General features: G+C 40.4%; 1 protein-coding gene across 3 annotated transcripts in view; it reads left to right on the top strand.

Annotated features, from left to right (window-relative positions):
- Positions 1-3912: 3912 nt before the first annotated feature.
- tnr (tenascin R (restrictin, janusin)) overlaps positions 3913-26243 on the top strand; it is a 163026-nt gene continuing 140695 nt past the window's right edge. For all 3 annotated transcript variants that reach the window (XM_047342136.1, XM_047342137.1, XM_035171572.2), the window contains exon 1: positions 3913-4225. The gene's annotated coding sequence lies outside the window, so the exon portion shown is untranslated. The remainder of the gene's footprint in view (positions 4226-26243) is intronic.

Here is a 26243-nt window from a genome sequence, read left to right as displayed (position 1 = left end):
TTTTTCTTTTGCAGTCCAGCAGCTGATCAGTTGATGCACATTGTGGTGTCTGCTATAGGCCAGTGAGTTATTTTTTAATTGTAACAAATTTAAAATGGTCAAACATTGAATTCATTATTACCGAATACGGCTTTTCATTGTAGACATGCACATGTGAGTCTATTATCGAGAATGCTGCAGTGTATTCTGACACATGATCTGCTGCTTGATTCATTTTGAAAGCTCTCAAACAAACCGGTGAAGAGGAAGTTGCTCTGAGAACAACACAGATCTGTGGTTGTCATTCAGTCAAAAACAGCGTAAAAAAACAAACTCCATAGGTGAGGAAATGCCCTGCTCTGTCAAGACTGGCTCAAAAGACTTTATTATGGCAAGACAAGTAAGAGATAGGTTGAGTTTAGGATAAAAGCTTGAGTTTTAAACCTTGAAATCATATATGCAAACATTTGACTTTTTTAGTCCTTTTACATATTACGTGTTTTACGTGTTAGCTGGACATGGAAGTAAAAACTTGCAAAACACTAAAATGGAATTCAACGGAAGAGGTAATTTTGGTTAAATAAATAATTAAATAAGTAAATTACATGTAAATTATGTTTAATACTTGCAGGAATTGGTTAAAAATTTGCCGCAATATCTTAATCAACACTTAAGACTGTTAAATCGGTTTAGCACTCATGAAGAGTGAATAAGTAAGAATTAATTCTGAATTATATTTGAAAGCTCTCAGAGTCAAATGTAAATAACCTCATGTTATGAGTTACTTTGCTTCTCATTGTAGTGTCGTGTAAAATATGAACTTTTAATAGAGTTGAATATGAATTCAGCATTATGTTCAGTGTAACACTTACACTCTGTAGATAAGGGCCATATGTTCTCTGACTTGCTGTTAAAATTGACTCTTTGCAATAACGCTGCCAAACTCACTGTGTAGGAATCTTGGTAACACTAAATAGACACAAGGAATTGAAGTTGTGGTTAAGTTTATTAATATAATCATGTTTTGAAAAACTTCGTAATGACCTTGGTTCATAAACAGTCTGCAGCCTGAGGACTTTATTGAAACACATTGATCCAGAAAGATGTGCTGGGCTTTGCAGGATCTGAGGCGTTGGTCTCTGAGTGAAAAGGAAAATATTATAGATGTCACAAATCAGAGCGCTGACAGTAAACAACAGAGTTAATTAGCAAAGTGAATCAGGTCATCACACGTTCTTCACTTACATCAGTTAATGCAATTATAATCTTGGCAGCTGGTATTTCTTCTGTGCTGACTAAACAAAGGATATCATACAGATGGAATACGACACTCAAACTAATTACGGATAATATAAATAAAAGAAAATAGGAATATATAATTCTTAAGTCCTTATGACTTATTACTATTCTTATTACCATTTACATTAGAAACCTTTTTGGTTCATCACTCAAACACTGTTTGGGGGGAAGAAGTGGAGGGGCTAAAAGGGTTTAAATAGCTTTATATAGATTTACATAGCATTAGACAATAGCAGACTGCATACATTAATGAATCATTACTGGCCAAAGGGGTAACTCATATATAAACAGCATGAGTGTGAGTGAATCACCAGATACAAATGGGCATAATCATCAGGCATAAGCATAAGATATACATCTGAATATAAAAATACATATATACATATAGTGACAGCTTCATTAATAACAAGAGCAATCCATCTCTACATAAGACGACAGGGTATGATTAAACATAACAATTGAGGAAATGGCTCTAATACCAGCAAGTCAATTATTTTAGTCTAGAAAATGATCTTATCTTATCGTACATTAATCTCTTTAAACAGAACAGTGGATTCGAGTAAATGGGTGTCTGGGTGTTAAAAGCACTTTCTTCCATTAAATGAACCTGCTGGAGCTCCCTGAGACACCAGCATTGACATCATTTAAAATGCAGTAATAATCTTATCTGTCTGACCTCGTCCAGCTGATCCAGGACCAGTACCTTGCATGTTGCTGCAATGCAGCTTCCAGCCACAAGTGGCAGCACTGAGAGTGATGATGCTGAATCACGCTGGAGAAAAAAAGCGATAACGCAAATAAAAAGAAACAGAAAACTTCCCCGTTGACGCTTCTCGGAGGAAGTTGTGTTTCCTCGAGCTCCTCCACCTGTGCAGCCTCATGTTGACGTCACCTCTTCAGTTTAATGGCTGACATGTTCCGTTTTCCTCCGGTGAGTTTCCTCTGAAAACTATTGATTATTGTTATTGGCTATTAACGTCAGCTCGGTTGCGTTCACGTCACCGGGGCTCACTGCGCGCTCACGTGCTCCCCGGGAAGGAAACGTTTCCCGTGTCACGTGATTAGAAGTCGTAATGTGGAGATAACATCGACGCTGTAAACACACCACGTGTTGTGTTTGTGTGTTTGTGTGTTCAGAGCGTTTGAACAACACCTTGACGCCTCTTTGAATATCTACACACTAACAAAGAGCAAAGAAACATAACTGACTCATATTGTATTGGATACAAAGTCTGGTGTTAGACACTTGTGAAAGATGGACGTGTAATAAAAATGTAATATTTGACAAGATGACATTAGAAGCTACTATTCAGAGCTGTTAGTGGGTTCGAAGTGATGACGTCAGCAACTTGTGGACAAAAGTCTAATTTGCTCCACATGAATTTTCCCATTTTTTCATAATTGCTCTAATGGGCTTTTAACTCAACATGTGGAAGAAACACAAAGGCTCTAAATGAAATCCTTTGTATTTTTGTGTTAAGAGCGTTTGAACAACACCTTCCAATATTTGCGTTTTGACAAAGAGCCAAGAAAAGGGATCAGGTGTGACAGACATGTAAATGATATTGAATGTATCCATTTTGATCATAGGAACGTCTGTGTTGGAACAAAACGCTGTTAGACAGTTTGCATGTGACCAAAGTGTCATTGGACAAGACATTAAAAAGCTACAATTTGAAGCTGATTGTAAAATAATTGGATTATAAGTGATGATGTCAGTAACTCGTGTGCCAAACATTTTTGCAGAGTTTCCGAGTTGTTCCGATTCATGGCGCCTTTTATGTGAATTTTTTTCAGGGAACAATTGAACTACATGAATGCACAATAGTTTTCACAAATATTTTTTCCTGACTGTTAAAATTCACATTAACGCCACCTTAACTCGGAAAGTCAGTAAATTTAAATGATATCCTAACAAACCAACTGCATTTGATGTGGCTCACAAGTGAAACGTTTAATTTCTTGTAGGGCTGAAAGATTTTCATTTAGTTTCAATCTGCAGACTATTGTTCTTGATGAAGGGATTTTTATCATTTACTTAAATTTTTCATATTGCCAAAATCTAAATTTATTCAAGAAAAGTGCAGAACACGTTGTTGTTAAGGAAGATTTATTTTTTCAGATTTATTAATTGTGTATTTGGAAATTTGAAAGAGTTATTTCAAGATGGGAAAACACAATGAGTTTATATGACACTAAATAATGAATCAGTTTTTCAAAGACTCAAAAGGTGTTTTATATATTTCTTGAGATGAGGTTGGTGCCTTGTGCTCAAACCCAGGAGTAAATTCTCAGCACAGCTTCATGTTGTCTGCGAGTAAAATTGGATTCTGCCTCTCTGAGCAGCACAGAGACAAGACAACCACTAGAGGCTGCACAAGCAAAGACACTGATATAGGTAGATCAATAATGAGAGAGAGAGAGAGAGAAAGCCGGAGTAATCTGTAGGGAAACAGCAGAAAAAGAGGGAGAGAGAGAGATGGTTAGATAAATGCAGTGCAGTTCAACAAGAAGGAGTAACAGAGTGAAGAGAAAGTAGGGTTGAGCATCGTACATTACCAGCTGGGAGAGAGAGAGAGAGAGAGAGAGAGAGAGAGAGATAGGGAGGGAGGGAGGAGGGTGAGAGAGAGAGAGAGTGTGGAGCAGCACTCAAACACGTTGCCCATCCTCATATTTCCCTCTGCAGCTGCGTGAGGCAGAGCGAGCAGCGGAGAGGAGAGGGCACACCAGCGTCTCGTGGAAGCAGCGGGATCAGCGTACCACTTGGCCGAGAGATCGATGCACTTGCGCCGAGCCACACAGGAAGGGTGAGTGGCCCCTGTGCACCGGCACACACACAGAGAGAGAGAACCAGAGAGAGAGAAAAGCCGAAGGGACGGAGAGAGTGAGAGGGAAGAAGATTACACCGAGGCCAATTTGAAAGCTCTCAGCTGTTCACTCAGAGCAGGTGAGTTAACTTGTGCTTTTGTGGAGGAGGAATGGCTGTTCGTCAGGTTCATTCAGCCTGAGACGAGAGTGTATAGGTGTGTGTGTGTGTGAGTGTGTGTGTGTGTGTGTGTGTGTTCATTTCCTTCACTTATGCAGTTTGTGTATTTATTTGTGCTGTAGTTTGTGCATCACCTCCTATGTGGTGTGAATTTCCAGTCATCTTTCCAGGTGACTAATTGGGGGAACCTCTGTATCAATCATGCTGTTATCACACTGAGCAGAGAGGGACGCCACAAAAGCCGCTTAACAACCCCCTCCTGCTGGTTTATGTGTAATATGTGTGTGTTCGCATGCGTCGTGTGAGTGTGTGTTGCAGAAGGTGTTTGTGGTAACAGGTGAATCGAATGTCCCGAGGCGTAGTAAAAGCTCGCTTTGAGTAAATCACTTGAAGTGGTTGATGGCCGGCGGTCGAGATGAAATCAGCTCATCTAACGGAAACAGGCTCTGGTTGTTAAGTGTCATTTTTTGCTCTTGAATCTCAAACTGTGGCGTAATGCTCAGTAACATGCTCAGCTCAGTATTACTGCAGTTTCCAAAGTTGTCCCAGTCTAATGGGATAATATGTGAGTGGAAAAAATGGCAGATTTACTTTCTTCCATCAGTTCCTGTTGTCATCTACAGTGCAGTTATTGAAGGGGCCACTGCTTCCTAAGCCCAATTAGCTGCTTTCCCTCCACAGACACTTCAGTGTGTTTTCTATTGTAAGGCATGTTGACATTTAGAAAGTTGGTGTACATGTACACCATCTCTCCGTGTTTTCTAACAGTACCCCGCTTTGGAAATACCACGCTGTGGTCGATATGTCCCACCATCCATCTGTACGCGTTTCGCTTTCACTCTCTGTTCCTCTCTCTCCCCTTCCTCCCCCCTTCTCCATGTCATCCCGTGAAGGTTATTGCCATATATCGAGTTGGTTTAATTTGTCAAAGTCAGCCCGACGTATTGTTTTATTGTCCGTGGTTAGAGCAGGGGGAACAGGTTCAGTGTTTGGTATTGAGACCATATGGGAAGCAGTGGTGAAGCATAAAGTCATGGAGATGAGCGTGAAGATGACGGACGGACAGAAAACGGCAGAGGCAGTGAAAACAGAAGGAAATGCACCTCTGCAGTTTCCGAGTTAACAGAGGAGCTAAGCAGTTAATTTCTGGGCTAGTTTTCTCTTTTTTCATCCATGTGCGTGCATGTGTGCGTGTGCAGGCTGCGAGTGAGGAAGCTTGAGGTTATCAGTCTTTGGATTCATCATATCTCGCACAGAGCCTCCTCGCTCCTCCGTCTCCCATGTGGTTCCAGTGTCATTAAGCTGAGACACCGAATCTGAGAGATTACTTTCTCTTTCCGTACCTTCTTTTTTCCTCTTCTCTGTGTCTCTGTGTCATTGTCTTTACCTCTCTCTCTCTCTCTCTCGCTCTTTATCTGTTCATTCCTCACTCTGTCTCTCTATCTTATGCAGAAACACTCACTCTTGTAGAAGAGGTCCATACAGGAGTATATCTGTGTTTGTGGAAACCGCTGCTAATAAAACATGCATCCCTCATTGAACATAAAATGGGGTGTGTGTGTGCATGTGACTGAAATTGAAGACAAACACAGTTTACTGTGCAGTGGTGCTAATATCATAATTATACCATCTGCAGTGGAGAAGACAGACTCTCTGTCCTTTCCGGGTAACTGTGGATCTGAAAGATTTCTCCAGGATACAAATTTAACTGTATACAGCAGATTTATGGAGACTCAATAAAGTCACGTCTGAAAAAAGATAAAATATGTAAAATTATTCAAATGCATACTCTCATTGTACATGCTTGTTGTGAGTCAGTCTGGATAATAGCCTGTGTTTACTAGTTAAATTGCAAATGCAAATTGTTTCCATGAACCGCTCAAGGAGCAGGTGGTATTTGTAAATTTATTTCTCACGTTCTCCCACTGTGGCAGAATTATCTTCACTATTTTCCCTCTCTCTCTCTCTCTCTCTTTCCGTCTCCAAATCGTTCACATTCATTTTAGTGCCAGTGGGCAGCCGAACAAGATTGCAATCGTCTGCGTGGTAATTAATTATTTACATAATACTTCATTCTGGGGGAATTTTATTTTCCTCCGCGCCCGTGTTAATTGTGTTAGCTAAGCTACCGTCATTACTAATGGTTAGGAAGACAGTTAAATGTGGACATATCCAGTTCTCATTAGCGACCGCATCATCCATCAGATAGTGCACAGATTTACACACAGAAGAAAGTGAATGAAGAAGAGGAATGAAGTGTTGCTCTGTTTGCTGATGTGGTTTTAGTTTCTGTCCCAAGCACTGACTCAGTTTCTTATTAAGTTTGATAATCACAATGAAGGCTGCTGTGGGTCAGATACAGGAGCAGGACAATACTGCTGTTATATTAATGTGAAACCAGCACATGTTGACTTGTTGCATTTTTTTACACAACACAGAGTTCAGAAGCGTCAGACAGTGTTTTACTGTTCTTCGACCCATGGTTCATCTTTTCAGGAAACATCTCAGTGGCCTCTGAGCTCTCAGCTCCTGTGTGATGCATCCCGACTCTCACACTCCTCTGATTTATGTTTTCAAGGCAGAGGAGCCAGACATCAGCATTAGTCTGAACAAATGTGGGAACTTCTCTTCACTTCTTTCTTGCTTTCAGTGTATCTCTCTTTTTTCTTCTTTGCCTTTCTTCCTTCCTTCCTTCACTCCTTTCTTCCTTCCTTCCTCTATACTTCTCCTAACGTCTTAATAAATAATACATCGTCAACAGTAGAGCACGGACAACTTATCGATGAACTGATAAAAATCGGCTGATATGAGTCTTTCACAGACACATGGGTATCGGTGCGTTTGTTGGCTGTAACGCACCAACATTTAGGATTTAGGATATGGATTGGGAGTCAGATCCATCCATCTGTGTTTTTAAACATTTTACAAATTCTTATACCAGAAGATATATATAAATAATAATAAACGCAGCTCATCACTGTTGATCTCTACCCAAGCTGAATGTGCTGATCTAATCATGACACTTGTCTGTTTGACTGCTGACTGCTGAGGGTCTCACACAGCGCTGAGTGTCTCTCCTCTAATAAAGAAATTATTGCAGGTTATTTAGTAGTTGCTGGTTGGGAAAAGCTGGTCCTGCGAGATGTTGTAAATTTCCCATACGTTGCCCCCCTGCTGGTGTAGAGTGACAGTGCTGACAATGAGGAAAAACAGGAATCGATAACAGGATGGCCAAGAATGCAGCTGTCTGCATTATTCCTGACCACTGACGAAGGACATTTGTTTTTGCAAACTGTTTTGATGCTGTGTGATTTAAACAACCTAATTGATCGTGCTGCGAAAGTGGTCGAAGGTGATTATAAAAGTGTATATATATATATATATATACACACACACACACACACACATATATACTGTATATCACAAACGATTTGCAGAAGCGGGACAGGAGCTTGGATCGTTTTTGAGGTCTCTCTGGAGCTTGGTTTGATGATGTTAAACAGTGAGTAAAAATTACAAAGCTGAATGGATCATAACAAGTGGGCAGCAATGTGAACTGCCCACTTGAAATAACGTGTAAGATACAAGAGCTTTACAACTGTTTGAGTGGAGCGCCGGCTCTTTCTTCTCTTTTCCATCCTGCGCCCGCGAGACAGATTTCCTCACGGGACGACATAAGTTGAACTGATCTAAACCTGATTCATGTCATCAACAGGGATTGCTGTTGGAGACATTTTCACCTTGTTCTTTGGTCTAACCGCTCAAAATCACAGACGTCTAAATTGGTTCTTTTGCCACCGCGCTTCAAACAGAATCCAGAGAGTTCAGAGTTCAACCGAGTGGTAAGTGTCGCTGTTTCCAAGAGCCAGAGCACGTGGAGCTGAATTAAGAAGTACCTTCCCGTAGCCGGCATGCGCTATATCCTTTTTACAAGCGCCCGCCTCATGAATCTTGTGGGGATATGCTTGAGAGGTTTTATTTTTATCCCCCATCTTCCAGTCCTCCCCAGCGTTTAGAGGCGCTGGGCAGGCCATGTTAATGATCCTCATTAGGCAAGGAGCTCGAATCCAAACTGGAATTCTTCCACTTCAACTGCTACTTAACATTTGGTGTTCTTCTCCCTCCCTCCGTCTGTCTCTTTCACTGCGTCTCACTTTCTTTCTGCACATCCACCTCCCAATGCAACCATAAAAATGTTTTCCCTTCTTCTTTCTTCATCTCCCTCTTCCTCTATCGCGTTCTCCTCCTCCCACCTGAGTGTCTGCTCTGGGAAATACCGTGTAACGGTCTTCCATCTCTTTCATCCTCTTCTTCGGATGTGTTTTTTTTTTTCCTTCAAGATATTTACTGCACAGTGCAGGTCCCAAGGTGCTGCTGTGTACCTGTGTGTTTGAATGGGTGCACGTGTGTGTGTGTGTGTGTGTGTGTGTGTGTGTGTGTGTGTGTGTGTGTGTGTGTGTGTGTGTGTGTGTGTGTGTGTGTGTGTGTGTGTGTGTGTGTGTGTGTGTGTGTGTGTGTGTGTGTGTGTGTGTGTGTGTGTGATCATGAATGAGCACATTGCTGCTTGTCTGTTGTGCGAGGAGGAAGTGTTCCAGATGACCTCTGATACAAGTTGCTTTTTCTCCCCTGCCGTGAAGTAAAAAGCTTAAAGTTCAGGCGTGAGCCCCCTCCCGGCAGCCTGTGAAGGATGTTCACATATACAAACATGTCGGCTCGAGAGACACCTTTAGCTGAAGGGTAAATATGCTCTGGCTGTGTTCATACAACAACTGTGCTGCGCTGAGAGGCAGACGTTGTTTGATACCTGGCTGACTGGGGATTATCTGAATTTGTACAGTCCAGGCTACTACACAGCATCATTTTGATACTTATCTTAATGCTCTGTCTTTATGTTACCTTTACTTACGAAAGGGGAGTTTCAAAGAGGGGAAAATGTGCCCTAAACACTGCCCCTAATACAGGAATTATCCTGAAGAACAGGTTCTGCTAAAGCAATACTATGTAACTTTTACAGCAGCGACCCCTGCAGCCACACGTGGTGACTGATTCTGTTGTGCTCCGTGTCTGAGGGATACACACTTCTCACAGGAGATCGTACCCACTCACCACAGTTACATAGAGCGAGAGAAGACGGTCAGGGTGAGGAGTGGGAAGGAAAGCAGCGCCATCCTTCCTATTCTAAGTCCGTGAACCATCAAAATAAATGTGAAGCTGCTTATTTAGGGTAAACAATTTGCATAGTGATGCTTTAAAATGTGTCTAATTTGCATTTTTGGGAAGTTCTTTTTGTGTATTAAAAAGATCCAGAGGCCCTTTAAACTTGACATTTTGGATTCTTGGAACAAATCTACTTTTACTGAAGATATTCAACAGATTGAGTTGTGTATGAATCACATTTGCAGATTTGCAGCCAAGAACCACATAGTGGGGACTTGAAAGCATGACTCAAGAAGAAACAGCTTCTGCAAATGCTCAAAGACAGGCAAGCTAATCTAGAGGGTGAGGCAAACCTTACCCAAAGTCAAGAAACTAAAAGGCAAATACACAGACACTAGAGGCTGGTACGTTTGGCACAGGGATCAAAGATGAAGTGTCAAAGATGGAAATGGACACGGACTAAATATACAGACACAGGTGGATGACAGTGTGGGGTAGGAAGTGGGGATCTGAAGTGAGGGGAAGAAATCAGTGACCAAAATAAAGCAGAAAATACTGCAATGAAAATAAAAAAGACAGAAAACATAAAGTCAAGATGCAGAGCCGGTGTATGACAATCAGGAATAAAGATGATGGATGTAAAGATTTATTCCCTTCATCAAGCTACTTCCAAATAGATTCCTGTCCTCCCCTCTGCTCCTCTCTTCCCTTTGCTCGTTCCGCTCACTAAAAGACAAATGGCTGACAAGGGTGAAATAATAGTTTATTACTCCAGCAACCATGTGATCTGATTGGACCATTAATCAATGTAAGACTTTTGATAATTACATGAAAAAGAAATATTTAATTTCCGAAGAGAAGCATGCTGCATGCTCGTCTTAATTCATCTTTTTAACTGCAAACCTTTAAACAGACAAAGTGTACTAATAAACTGTCAGCTCAGTATTAATGTATTTCAAGTTACGTTGACAGAAGTGTATAAAACATCTTTCAAAGTTTAAAATCCTGGTATTTTTTTATTTCCCGTGTGTTGGGATGGGGCCAAATCTGCTTTGAGAAAACCTTCTTTTTGATGTTTCAAGTACATCATCGTGTGTGCGTGTGCGTGTGCGTGTGCGTGTGCGTGTGCGGGTGGAGAACTTGGTGTGGAGAGCCTTGCGGCCAAAGCTTTTAAATCTTTTGGCGCAAGTTCAACTCAAGTCTCAAAGTCATTTGAGACAAGTGTAAGTCCCGAGTCTTATCCAGCAGAGTAAAGTCTTCACAATAGCATGGATCCCAATTTTTGAAGTATAATGAACATTTTTCTTTCTTTCCTTTTCTTTGTTAATCTGAAAGTTTGAAAATTCTGAAGTAGTTTGACTACAAATTTCTAACTCAGACTCCACTTACTACTTTTATTTGCCTCTATTAGCCTTTTTAACTTCTGGAAAAGACAGTAAAGGGATCTTGAAAATTTAAAAAAGATGCTATTGACTAATCGGGGTGAAAGTGTCGTGATTGACAGCCGAGACAGAATCAGGATTGTTTGAGTTTCCACAGCTCCATTCCACGATCACCTCTGTGGAACCTCTGGCTCCAAATGATATCACCAGCGCAAGATGGCAGCACCTGTATCCAGGATATTTTGGCTTCATTTTTGTTTAGTGGGAGGAAGAGGAGACACGTCGTCCATCTTGACTTACAGTCTATGGCTGATTATGACTGTGAGGAATAAAGTCAAAGCCTCGATTTGTATCGTTAAATCTCTGCGTAGACACGATCAGGTGCATGATTATAGAGAGCAAACTATTATATTCATTATTAATAGCTTAGTACTTGAATATTGAAAGCCTTAGTCCACAGACACTTTCATCCAATAAGTTCATTCTGTAGTTTTTCTTAGTCTCAGCTGGAAAGCTATTCTGTAGCTGCCTGACTTTTCCTCCCGCTGTGCATTTCCACCCTTATTGACAACACAGTGTGTTGCATTTCTGTATTCCACTTTCATTTTGGTCCTAATAATAGGAATATCTCCTGGCAGCTCCCTCTCGCTCCAGGGTAAGGGTTCATTTGACACTTGACTTTTTTTAATGAAACATCTACCACGTACCAATCAAACCAAAACCTTCACACAACAGTTATATGCACATGTGATTAAGAACTAAGACAGCTCTTTGTTTCTGTGAACTTTCCCTCTGTCTGCCATTTACTAGAATGGTGTCATTAACTTAATATGGCCTTAGTCATACAAAAACCTATTTTCATTCCCAGCACACACACTGAGCAATTATAGCTGCTTCACTTGAGCCATTTGCATAGTTCCATAGAATATGCATTCTGATGGATTAGATTTTCTACTTAATATGCAAAACAGTGCTGTTTTTGGCTGGTTGCACAAGATATTCCCGATAATTGGCTCAATGGAGCAACACGGATTTTGCTTAACAGGGCTCTGGTACCAATGTATTGATCAATATCGCTTTATTATTTTAATTAAACACTCTAAGATCAATGCATAAAAGTGTTACCTCATCGTATTAATGTCCTCTGGTCACATCCCCCCTCTGTTATCATTAGGTTCTACTGTACACCAAGGTGACTGTTAGTTTTAGAAAGTTTATTTATTACCTCTGCCAAGGAGATTTTGTTTTCATCCCGTGTGTTTCTTTGTTTCTGTGTCAGCCGGGTTACACAAAAACTACCAAACAAATTTCCATGAAACTTGGTGGAAGGATGGAGCATGGGCCAAGAAAGAACCAATTTATTTTTGATGCAGATTGGGGCAAAGCTGTGGATTCATACATTTGTTTTCAGTTTCTTTAACATTGCGAGATCTCATATTATTTTTTGACAAATTTCCCAATGAAAAAATTCATGAATGTTAATATGGTGCAGGATGGGTTGAAGGGAAGTTCTTTTTGAATAGATTGACAGTGATTTTCACAAGCTTCATGATTATTGCCTGAACTTCAAGCTTCAGAGTACTGATCTGTTTGGTATCTGCTGCCGACATGTCTTGCTGTCTATTGTATAGAAACACATGCAGTGCAAGTTTGTTTTGAATTTCATAGTCAAAGTGCTATGTCGTTTTTGTGCTTTCACAAGGTTCCTAACCAAAGTATGAACATTTTACTTCCTTTTTCAGAAATTGCTTTGAAAATGGAAGAAATGTCATTAGCTTCTAATGATCTCTGTGAAGGTGTAATTTAAATCTAATAATGAATATATATACTCTATATTCTTAGTAACATGTGGTGCAGCCATACCCACAGGTAGACATCCAAAAGGTCTTAGGTAACTGAAGAATATCGTACCCTGCCTCTTGAATCTGCTGTTGCAGATGCTGCAGTGTTCTACAACAACTGCTTTGTATTTTTGGATCAGAAAATTTTGTATTCTTCAAAGTGGAATCCACAAATTTACATGACAACAATCAATACAGCATCTCTGAAAACCCAATTCTGTTTGTTGTTTTGTTGCAACACATATCCTAGACGATACTACGCCTACTGTACAGACTTTTCATTGATTTCTCCCAGTCAACGTCAGTCCCTTTGGAGAGCGATGAGGCATTTTTTTTAGCCTACTTTCAAAAGATTTTAGTGGATATGTCAGAGCTACCATTTTGAAAACCAATAAGGTGCCCTGCGGCCAATGGCATGGTGAGAGTGTGGTGCATCATTTGGATGCAGTAGTCTTTCCACTGCACACTGTTGGACCGTGTTTTGTCATGAGATGTTGGTGACACGGAGGCTGCCTGCTGAAATCTGTCAGATAAAAAAACATGCAAAGTGGATCACTGTGCAAAGCTCGATCTGTTTCAGTGTTTGCAGTTCATATATTTATTCTGTTTCTTTCCTCCTGACTCTTAGAAGGATGAGATTTTGAATCAGAGGCTCCAAAGCAGATCAGCTTCTACCTGCCATGAGGCTTAGTTTGTTGCTGTTTGGTGCTTTTATTTACAACCACAGAAGACACAAAGCAAGTCGACCAAGAAATCAACAAATTCTGCCTGTGCATGATCTCCTTGGGTTTAGTATCATCGGAGCACCAGCATGAAACAACAAATACAATCAGAGCATCAGAGGGAAATGCAGGAGAATCCGATGGGAAACTATAGCAGGGTAAATTTATTTTATAGACTTATTTCCTTTATTTACAATGATTTATTATCATCATCATTATTTTATTCATCACAATTATTTATTTAATTTATAATTTAATTTATTTATTTAATACAATGACTATGGATGATAATAATAATTTTATTACATAAAAAGGAAAACAATTCATCATCCATCACTGAGATCATCTGTCGACACAACCTAATGCAGATGAACCTGCACTCAGTAGAAGTCATACCCCCACCAAGGAAACAAATTCCCTTTAAAATCAGTCAAGCTACGTCTAATTGTACAAACACTGATTGTTTTAAAATTAATTTCCATTAATTATTCTCTGGGAAATCTATGAAAATGTAAAAAAGTGCCCTATCTGTGTTAGACATGGTTTTAACCTGTTATTTATAAAGTAGAGAAATATAATCAAACTAATAATAGAAGCTGTCTGAACTGAGCTCGGCTTGAAGTTGGATGAGCAAGTTCTCCGTGGATTGATGTTTTTCTTCAGGTTGGACTGAGTGTTCCCTTTCTCCCCTCCGTCTAAAGCAATAGAAATGAAACCATCATTGAAAAACGAAGCCAAGACTCTCACTGCTCCCCGCTGGAGTGAGTTGAGCGTTTGGAGGCCGGATGAATGTGTCATAAAGAAACTGCTGTAGCTTGGTGAAGCCGCTTCTCTTGTTCAGATGCTTTGACTTATCTGCAGAGGATTTCAGCCGCCAATGTTTCCTCAAATCTTGGTTAAACTAAAAAGGCACAGCGAAGGTAAATGTACTGTAGTCATTTGTAAAAACACTGGGCCTATTTAATAGCATTTGTGTGTTTTTTTAATAAGAACAGTTTCTAATTTTAGGTTTTTTTCAAACATGGGGAGGTGCATACTTTAAAGACTTTCATTCTTGTGTGAGGCAAATGTAAACCTGTTAGTGAACAGCTATGTTACAGTTGTGGTGCATAAAATCAAAGCTGCAAAGTGGCCTAAGAAGAATAAAATACATGAGACAAAGCAAGAATTGACTAATAATCGCTACAGTTATTTTTTTTATAATAACACACAGATTCTAAAACACCATTCAGCAGACTAGACATGTTGATTATCTGATTTGAGACCTTCATCTCGACATTGTACATCAGTAATCAGTACTCTGCTGTCTAGGTCAGTGAGAATCGTGGCACCATTTCAGCGTAAACAATTCCAAAAACAATCAACTATGTGATCAAAATACATGAAGATGAGTAGCTGAGCGCAGAATCGCCACAGTGCAGAGTTTGTCCGTTACCTCGACACCTCTGCAACAGTAACATTGTTGTACTCTTAATTATTGCGGTGGTATTCAAGCACTAACTGTTGGAAACCAAATGACTTAATGACAGCTGCTGGGTCACAAGGCAGTAAGTACTGCTGTGCCGCTGATTAAATTCACCCAATAATTAAGCAGACATCATTGATTCCTTGCAGAGAGTGCGCGCGCGTGCGCGCGCGACATAGACACACTCTGTCCCTGTGCTTCCTGTAGCCCCTGCAGCGGTGGGCCAGTCAGATATGCGTAATTTGGGAAATGAGCAGAAGTCAATTCCACTTAAACAGACAGTGGTGGTTGGGCACATCGATGTTGCATGCATTGTTGACTCCCATCACTTTCTTCCTCTCTGATTTCCTCTGTGTAATTGACAGAGCGATCGAAGGGAACGAGAACGCGTGTCCTAGATTATGATCGTGTGTGAGTGTAATGTGGTTCGTGAAAAAGTTGAAACCCAACAAACACTTACTGCTTAAACAATTTGGGACGTGTGTGTGTAAGTACGGGGGTGTGAATTACTAGTGCATTCTAATACGAGGAAGGTAATGGCTAAATTAACAAAAGTCTGGATTAAATTAATTATTTTGTGTTCAGGATTGCAAATGTAAGCTTGTGTGGGCTCCAGTCTGTCTCCACTGGTCTTGTTTTTCCTACCTCACCTCTCACCACCACACGCGTGTCCTGTGCATGTCCTGCATAGACAGTGGCTCACGACAGGCCTGGTTACAGTACCACTTTCTGGACTTGGTCTTGTATGAAACTCTGTTGGTTTTATCAAAAGGACAGAAGATTGACAACCGTGTTAGAAAATATCTGATTCTTAGACAAAAGGGCAAAGGTAGCCAATTTAAATTAAAAAAAAAGGTGTCATCACTTTGGCTACTACTCCCATGGTGCATTCGTTTAAACAGATTCAAATTCACTTTCAAAATCAGACTTTGTAAAAGCCTGATAAGATATTTAGCAATTCAAATCCCTTTCTGGGTAAACTTGGCAGTGATGTAGTGTTTTGTTCCCGAATGCATCGACTAAGCATTTTTGATATGGGGAGGTTAAAACAGTGGCTCCTCCTTTTTGACAGCTCTATTCTTCCTGTTTTTAGTTTTTTTAAAGATCAGTGTGTTGCCCACAATACCCTGAGGAAGCAAACTGCCTTGGCCTCTTTGAAAATTCAAAATCGAAGGTAAAAGTCCCACCAGGCTGTAATAACAGAATATTTCTGCAGTAAATCTACATCCATCCTGAGCAGTTTCACAGTAGCATAAATATACAAGTAAATCCATGTCCACTGTCATGGTTCAAAACTTAATTACAAACGCTTACAGATGAATATGAGAGAACTTCTGCTGAGTGAATCAGAAAAAGTCAAAGTACACGTGAAATGAAGGTTTTTGTCACTTTAAGTAAAGTTTGGTTTTAATTAGGTATTTGATGCTGTAGAAATCGAGTGAAACCTCATTATTGGCAGCTGAGATTAACTTGTGATTGGTTGAGCGCATGTATCGGTGGGATATTGATACCGTGGCTCCATGTCACGACCACTATTCCCCAGACTTTGGCTCCAAATTATGTTGCCAGCGCAAGATGGTGGTTTCTGTGTCTGGGATATTTTAATTATAATTCGGTGTAACGGAAGGAATTGGAGACGTGTCGTCCATCTTTATATACAGTCCTAGGTGACAACAGGATGAGACCCAGAGAGGATTTTCATTATCTGGCAAGATCCAGATCAACACATAAACCTATATGTATCTGATGTATCTATTATGATAGGAAGCAACCTACTGCCAATGATTGAAACACACAGTATTTCGTCTTGACCTTTCCTCAGCGCTGCTCAGCGTTTTTACCCAATATTCAATTCTCGGTGAAAATAACATTTCAAGAGAGTTTTAATGTTTATAACTCAACGAAAAACAACAACTGTAGAAATACTCTGGCACCGTGCAATGTTTCACTCCTCATCTTCCAGCCACTGAACTAGATGCAGCAGACGCTAATATGCATTTAAATGCAACAGAAATGAAATGAAACAGAAATTGTTCTTTGTTTTGCGTTTTGGTGTGCAAATGTCAGCCTCACTAAAAGCAAAATTGTTACTTACACTTACACATAAGCCAGCTCTGAGGAAGTAAAAGCATTTACACAGTTCAAATGTGCTATAGACGAAGACAAATCAGTTGCTGTTAGTTCTGTACAGCAAATGCAACAAAAGAGTTGGACAAGAAATATTCGGTAAATGGTCTGGTGAGGAATCTATCTTTGCATTAAATAAACAATTAGCAATATATATGAGCGCTGGTCATATTTATCTTTTACATTTCTCTTTTATTGATTCGTCCTTTTGGGCTCCCAAAGGATTAATTAAAACGTTTGGTTTGTGTTTTGTGTTCTTCCCTCTTTGGCTGCTCCAAGCACCTCAAACAGACCATCGTGTTGTCCAAGGACACCAAGGATGTTTCTGGATCCAAAACATTTGTAACCAGTCGAGACAGAATGAAGGTGCATATTTTTGCAATGACACCAGGAAATTATATTTTGCATGATTCTGTCACTTTGGGCTAATAACAGGTCTACATAACAAGGTTTGTATCCGTCCACTGGATTGGATTGCACAATTCCAAGTAGTTTTATATTTCTACCTTATTGCATAGAAGGAAGCAAAAAACCTGCTCAACCCCAGGCAGTTCCATTATAAAAATGCTGCTTACATGTTAAAGCATTAGTAATCGTAATTCAATAATAGAATGACTAATGATGTGACAGTAGCAGGAGCCTTTCTGTCTGCACAGGGAACATTTATTATAAAGTGATTAAATGTGTTCTCTTCAAATAACAGTGCGGTTGCAGGAAATGTACTTTCCAGTGTGGTTTTGTTACTTTTACGTAAATAAATGAGCTAAATAATACAGACAGAAATGAATACAAAATAAACCAAATAAAAAGAGATGGGCCATTCCTGTGTCATTCATTTTCATCTTACATTTGTTCTGAATGGGATGTGCATGTGAACAAATACTGCATTGGCTTCCCTATGAAGGCCATTCATTGGTTGGATGGATTTTAGGGTCACTCTTTTATGTGAGCATGAGGATTTTCTTAAACAAGACCAACGGACTGTTTACGCAGAGACGCCACACACACAATGAACTATTCTTTTCTGATTCTCTCCGTCTGTTTGACCCTCAGTCTTCCTCCTGTTTTCTCCCTGTTTCTCTTTCTTTGTCACACTATTCTTCAGGCCCAAACTGGCAGAACATTGTTCTAATCAAGCTCGTTGGACACGGATCAGAACAGCTCATTGAAAGATCTTTCACTGGCTTGTTACAGTTTGGATGAAAAGCAAAGCGGAAATATTTGTTTTCATCTAATTAGAAACTTTATCAACATTAACCTTATTGTGTATTGATAATTTGAATTATTAAAGCTTAAGATTTTGTTTGATTTTATTATTGCTCCTTTGAGTTTAACCTGTTCATTTGAATGAAAAAACAACCCACAGCAACAATGAAACCTCCAAACTTAAAAACAAAAAAAATTCCAATCTGCCACTGCCTTAACAGACCAATATATTAATATAATACATACTGATAATAAAATCAGAATGCAAATCAAATATTTTTTTCTCAAAGATGGTTTCAGTTTTTGGAGGTATGATGTATGCCCAAGTGTTACATTTTCCGGTTTGTATTTTATTCAGTTATTTGCGGCTATAGAAAGGAGGGGGAAGCGTTATGATTGACAGCTGAGACGGAATCGTGAGTGGTTGAGTGCGTGTTTCAGCTTGACCTCCAATCCGTGAATCCATCCCCCGATCGTTACTGCACAGACTCCTGCTCCAAATGACCTCATTAGCCATTAACCTTAACATTCTAAAAACAATTAAACCTATGTTATATATTTTGTTGACTAGTGACATTTGTCATTATCCAAAATGTTTGCAACAATGCTCAAACCCAAAGAAATCCACCATTCTATTCAAGGTGATAGTAATTGCGTCATATCTGCGTCACCCATGGTTTTGCTTGTCTCCACTATCGGCAATGATGGTGAAGACACAAACGCCCATGATCCTACGCTGCTTTAGGTCTTTCGTTGTCGTTTTGATTGAGAGACCCCTGGGGAAGTTACATATTGTATGTTTAATTTTCATAGCCTGAATCATATTTCTTTACGATGCACATTTCAAATCTTTGAAGTGTATTTTTCTGCTTTTTTACTGCCAAAGTAATTCTCGGCCTTAATATAGTTATTTTTCCCACTTCTTCTAAAGTGAAGCGAAACTGTCCTCTGGCCTAAAATGACTGTAGTTCGCAGCTGATCTTTCATAACTCAGTTTCTGAGACATTCTTCATTCAAACTAACGCTGTTATCCCCGCAGGCTTTATCTCTAAATTTAAATGCAGGCAGAGAACTCTGATCAGTACTTTACATAAGATTAAACTTTGAGTAAAAACATTTGGCCTTGACTTGTAGGTAAAATATAAACTAGCAAGTGATTTATACAGCACAGGACACCGTTAATGTTAAAAGCCTGCCCTCATCTTTCAATAAGAAGATACGTTTTTTCTCTTCTTACCAAACCAAAAGGTTGTTTGGATCTCCAGTGTTTTTGTTGTTGTAAAATATGAGTGCAGACATTTTATATGCCTAAAGGTTGTGTTATGATCATGTCATTTCACCAGCACGCTGTGCTCCTGTGCTGAGAAACCTGAGTGCAGCAGTTTGAAAAGGCACTGAATGACCTTATTGAAAACAGCACTTATCACTTAAATATGCATTAAATCAAATCTTTGTATCAAATCAGACCTTTTGTAGAAAGTATTTCGTAAAGTGCCCAAAGATAAGCCAAACGTTTTTTTTCCAGGAACTTTAAACTTTCCTCAGACTGAATTTGGTAATGGTCAGTGCTGCTGCTGAATAAACGACCTCTACATTTATGCTATGAAAGCCAAGTGCACTCAACAAATTTGTCTGCACAGCGATACATTTGGTGTTTTGTTGATTTTTCTTACGCGTTTAGTAAAAATGCAGCAGTGAGAGCTGATGGGTAGTCGTGTCAAAAGGAAAATCTGTTTTCTGCGATAAGGCAAAAAAAACCCCATCACAAACAAAGAGCTGCCTCATCCACATCCATCCCAAGTTCGAGACGGTTTGGAATATTGTCTCTTTCCAGCTGATGGTAAGTCGATTTGGAATTGGAGTGAGGGATGCACACGGAATCAAACAAAAAAAAAATGATGTCATTGTAACTTGACAACAAAAGCATTGAATGCCGGGAGAGAGAAATATTCCATCTCCAACAATGAGACAAGGTGGTTAATTACCCAGTTCATTTCTAATTAGCAACATGAGCAGTGCAGGGAATGTAGCAGAATAGGGAGGTTGGCTGTTGTTAGCTGGATGGATTCTCTGTTGTACCGCGTGTTGCTGCTGAGATAGGCCCCGTGCCTGGAAACGGTGCCGGTTTTCACTTCCAGCAGCCGCATCCGTGGTCACTCAGAGGGAAGTAATGACAGGAAAAAAAAAGCCGAATAAAAAGGTGTTTGGCTCAGAAAATAGCTGTTCTCAGTGAGGGATGAACACCAGGTCAAAGGAGTGTGAGAAAAATGTGAGCATGATTACCTGAAATCTTTCGGTAACACCAAAAGCCAACCTCCTCTCGTCGGTCACGCTGGTTTAAGATGTACAATACACACAACTGAGTGTTACAAATTGTTAGTAAAACATTTAATTTCCAGTCTACACAATCCACAAATATCCCACTTCCTATGTTATCTTGGCATGTCATGCTGGATTACCCTACAAATGTTTCCCGAAGAGGACCAAGTATTCCCTTTCTTCAGCGCCTGGCTTTACTTTTGACAACACAAACTACTCCAGCTGGCTGCCACAGGCATGTGTAAGACGGGAGCATGGAAGCGGGAAGCCATGAAACAAATTGGATAAATGTTATTTCTGGAGGAACGTTTAAATGGGATGCAGGAATCTTATTGAGCCAGCCATGCTTGAAATTGGGTGAAATCGCACATTAACAGAACATGGGAGATTCTGCATTCACCTTTTCCCACCAACTCCCTGCCATGGTCTCACGTATGGTGCATATACAACCTATTTTGAGTGGGCTTAAATCATGCATAATATGCCCAGATTGTTGACACATACTGTATGTATACGCACATAAGTGTGAGCGTGCATGAGTGCATGCTGGGGGATTTGCAGTTTTCTCCTTTCCATCATTTGCCCTTCACTCGACTCCACGTCAGACTAATTCAAAGGTCACTGGCTTTAGCCCAAACTGACTGTAATGTTCAATACAACAGCGCAAAGGTGCAATCAGGGAGTATTGAAACCTACTGGGGCATGGCTGTGTGGAGACAAATGAAATCAGATCCTGGAGGCAAGAGTGTGTGTGTGTGAGTGTGTACGTGCAACCTGTGTGTTTTCAGGATTGCACAACCCTCTCCTCTGCAAATCACCTGTCAGGAAGCGCCGTGTTTGACTTCCTCTTCTGGGACACTTTTGCATTTGATTTCCTGAAGCTGATGCAACGAGTAAAGTGCAGCGTGCAACAGAAGTTCATCCATTTAAGAGTTCCCCACACACACACACACACACACACACACACAAGGTTGTTAAAGGTTAAGGTTGCTGTGGCCTCATATCTCTAGAACGCCAGGGGGAAATTTCTTTAAAGGGTGAATTGATTAGAATCTGGTGGTCTAAGGTTAAAGGTCACGGTGACCTCATAATACACGTTTCTGACCATAACTCAAGAATTGCATAACAGTTGTGTTAGATAATTGTCTAATGTCCCTGCTGATGCACAAATCTGAAAAAAATACCAACACAAACTTCCCTTTTGTGCCGTTTGGCCGTTAAATTACAACCATCGTTAGTCACAGTGACGGGATCTGTCCTGATTCTCTCTGTCACACGCTCTTTTCCTCATTGAATCTTTAACTCCTTGCCTTCCCATTTGGCTTTCCGCTTCTCTGGCGCCTCCTTTTACACCGAGTGTCACTGTTACTTCTGTGCCCAGACAGGAAGGCGGGCTCATCCAACTCTACTGTCCAAAGAAACTCGAGATGCCTCGTCCAGACAACTGAAGTTGTTTGGTTCCACTCTGGCTGTGACCAGTCGCACCATTCACTGCCTGTGTGTTCATACTTTATGGTTTCGCCCGACCAATGTGGCTCTTGTGCGGCACAATGGAGACCCGGGGCGGCTGTAGTAAGGTTCACCCGGTTTGCTCCTCTCCGCCTGAATGTTTTCTAGTTGCCATGCTTAATTCTTTCTTTTCCTTTTGTTCTGTCCATCGTTCTCTCTCAGACACCCACGTTGTCTTTTCTGCCAGAGACTTGTCAAGAATTGTCCAGTGCCAGACATAATTCAAAACCAGACAAGAACTCCTTGTTCACTGTTCCATATCAGTCAATTACTGTGTCTGTGTGTTTGATGAAGTGAGTTTGGGGGGTATTGGTGATGGTCTCTGAATGTGTGCAAGTGTGGGACAGTGCGGTGAATGTGTGTGCGGGTTGGTGCCTGCCCTGACTGTGCCAACTAACAAATCGTCAGTGTCCTAATTTTTGTGTTGCTTAGAGGCTTGTTTCCAGTCTATAGACAAATCTGACAGTGATCAATAAGCTGCTGTCTCTGTGTGGGTTAGAGTGTGTGTGCGCTTCACTGCGTTTGCATGCGTAGTGGAGTGTGCGTGTGTGTGCGTGTGTGTGTGTTTGTGGATCATTAAGCTCCTCTGGGGATGGCACTGTTCTGTTTTCATTTGGCAGACATCAGGGAGCGGGGCAGTCATGTCATTGAAACAACTGAGTCTTCACACTGATAGATAATCAAAATGTACTGGAGAGCCGGATAGATAGCATGACACGACATGGCGGCCCTCTGAAGTGGGCTGACGAGTTTCTTAGTTGTCCCAGTAAGAGCCTTCAAAGCGTGATGCATCATTAATTAGCACAGCTCTTTTATTAAGAGCGTTATTCAACTGGATGTAAGGAAGCAAATTCAAAGAAATATAATTATTTCCCTTTTTTAGTTTGTGTGAGTCACTTTGGAAGAAAAGCCATTGTTTCCAGAATTAATATGAAACTTTAAAAAGCAGTAGCATGTCACATTTAAAAAACTGGAGCTAGATGATGGTGATCATTTTTGATGAATGAGTTAAATAATTTGTCGATTAGCTAAATACATTTTATGTGAATTAATTAATTTATTTTCTAAGGATGAGGTTTGCAACCTCGACTAGATTGACACAAATGTGATAAACAGCAGACTGTCCTTTTCGTTTAATTAGAATAAATGACATTATTACACAAAACAAAACCCTCTAAACCAAGGATTTTTAATTAACTAAAAATAGATTTTTTCAACCAATTGTCAATTTTAATATTGTTTATTTACAGAGTGAATCCTGCCTGGAACTCCCAAACAGATATACGATGCATTTCAAGTGTGAACAACAAAAATGCAAACAGTTGTGTTTACACTCCTGTCACCCTGTTATATTCATTTGACCTTATTAGTCTGTCTTTTGTCTGGAGGAAATATTGGATCAGTGACACATTAAGAGAAAAGATCAGTCTCCTCTCTTTCTTTAAAAAAAAAAGTTAAACTGTGTTGGAGAGGAGAGAAAATCAGGTTCAACTAATCAAAGTGGTTTTGGCCTCGCAGGCCCTTCCCCACACAGACATGCATGGGCAGGTGGCTGTCTGACAGCTACAGGCTTTGTCTCCAACAAAGTGTGTGACCCAGATCAACTCTGCAGTTTGCCTCTGGGAGTGGGATGGAACTGGATTAGCTAAACCCAAAACAACAGTTTCTTGTTGAGAAGAAGTGACACTGCTATTGACTCATCTATAATCATTCGCAGATTCATAGCACGCGCTAAATGTATGTATGTCGCGTGAGGAGTGGGCCTTGCTCTCCTGATTTGTCATTGATGGATGGGCATTGATTTACTCTGCTCTCGTTGTGGCCAATGACCCCAACTGTAATTTTATCCATCTGCATTTTCCCATGAAATCAATCAATCAAATTTTATGTGTATAGCCCATATTCATAAAATCCTAATTCGTCTCATAGGGTTTAACAAGGTGCGACATCCTCTGCCCGTAACACTCAACAAGAGTAAGGAAAACTACCAAAAATATAAGGGGAAAACGTAGAAACCTCAGAGAGAGCATTATGGAAGTCATCCCTCTCCCAGTCTGGCAGAAGTGCAATAGATGCTGCATGTAGCTGAACACATCAACAAAATTACAATATTTGCAACATTGATTAGAAGAAACACTTTTTAGCAGAATGGGAAGGTGTGTCATTGTTTAAATTATTTATACATATGTAAATGTCTGATAAATGAATGTTCATTTAATCCATTAATTTAGTTCATTTAGTCGTCCACACACTGAAAGGCATCAGTTTGTACCAGACACAGCTATTTGGGAAAACTGAATGTACTTTAAAAGTATGTAAGTTGTTTGTAATTATAATGTTAATTAAAAAGTAGCAGAACAATCCTACAGAAAAAGAAACAGAGCAAACAATTCTATAACCTTGACTATAGTCGCAGAGCTATGTATTGTTAGAAAAAACCAAAGCCCATTATGCAGTTGCATTCATTTCATAATTATGCACATCTCTGCTAATCCACTAAGTCATTTCAATAAGTTGAGTTCCGGTTGAATAAATCCCTGAATGTTCCTCTTAATTCATTACGCATGGCTTAGTTGACATTTGTTAAATTCGTAGTATATGGGTATAGATTAATGCCATTAGGAAATTGCTAAGTTATTGTGGGAATGAACAGGTTTATTTATTGTGCAAATAGGTACAATATGCAGAACACATGCTTCAGAACGAAGATGATATAAGTTGTTTTTAAGTTTGGTTGTTTTTATATTAAGGCTGCAACTAACTCAATCTTTCTAAAAGAGCTGGAGGTCAGTAAGATGGCAGCAAGTCCAATGGACACAAAGACTGTGTGTGTGTGTTTGTATGTGTGTGTGTGTGTGTGTGTGTGTGTGTGTGTAGATTTGTTTGCATGTGTGTATGTTTGAGACAGACCTGATTTGAAAAGAGACAGCAAGAGACAGAGCAAGAGAAATCGATAAAATGAGAAAATATCCAACCAGTCAAAATTGTTCAGGGGTGAACGTGTGCACTGCGAGACAGAGCTACAAATGTCAGGACCTGTGCTCAGAGGAGAGAGAGAGGCAGGGAGAGAATGACTTGCCGAACCTGGTCAGTCTCATATTGATAGTGTTGCCATGGTAACAGGTGTCAGAGCCCAGATGAAGGTCGCTGGAGGTTGAAAATTGTGTGTGTGTGTGTGTGTGTGTGTGTGAGAGAGAGAGAGGGAGAAAGACATAGGCAGAGTGAGAGTAACTGGAGTGTCCAGCAGTCAGGTCATTATCCTTCCCCAATGTGACCAGCGGTGTTTGGGGCTCAGAACTCACACAAACACACCTTCAGTGTCCAACTAACTGGATGAACTTCCAGCTACTGCTGAGGAAAAACAAGACTTTTCTTCATCTTGCATGTTGTGCCTCAGCGAGACAGGACCACGCTGATTCCACCTGCGGACTCCACCGGACTTGCGCTGCAGCGGGTTTCCTGTAAACCTCTCCCCTCCCCCAGTGAGTTTGTTCTATTCTATTCATTCTAGTTGTTGAACATGGGCAATTTGCAGGAGGTGCATGCTCGCCGACCCGATATTGTATGTGGAGTGGACTGGTCTGATTCCTGCATACAAGCAGAAGTTAAAGCTACAGGATGTAAACCTGTTGTAAGGAGATCAATGCAGTGGAACGGTCAAGCTGTAGGGGATCTTTAGGTGAGCTTGGGCTATGCTACACTGAACGGGAAGTTTTCAGGACTGCTACCAAGATCTAGAGCCGGAAAGAGAGATCAGATCACAGGTGGTCACTTGATACGCATCACGGGCGTCACTTTTTCCACAAATCGAGTTTGAATGAATTTCACGTGACACACAATTTGTTTGAATATATTCAGATATTTCACCCCTGGACACGCAGTCAGATGGGGTTGAACCGCTCATCTGAGGTGCCTTCACTGCTGCTGCTGATGGTACAAAGTCGACAAACAACCTCAAATTTGTTTGTTACTTTGCCGTCTACGGTGTAAAACCCCAAACGCGTCCACCCGCCGCTTCTCAGATGCTTTGGTGTCGTAATTGTCCGCTCAGGTTGAATTTGCTTACTAGTGTTTCACAGCAAAACAATGTAACATCATTTACCAACTCTCTGATAGTGATCGCGCTCTGCTGAATCACAAGAAAACCACTTCAGCAGGTCTTATGTGCTTCTAGACTGTACTTTATAAATGGAAGCGGTCATTATAGTTTGAATATGACCTTTTCCCCAGATTCTAATCAATATTTGAATT

The sequence above is a fragment of the Hippoglossus stenolepis genome, chromosome 11, assembly GCF_022539355.2.
Source record: "Hippoglossus stenolepis isolate QCI-W04-F060 chromosome 11, HSTE1.2, whole genome shotgun sequence".
Taxonomy (NCBI): domain Eukaryota; kingdom Metazoa; phylum Chordata; class Actinopteri; order Pleuronectiformes; family Pleuronectidae; genus Hippoglossus; species Hippoglossus stenolepis.
Note: the sequence above shows the minus strand (reverse complement) of the source record. Positions and strands in the feature narration are given on the sequence as shown.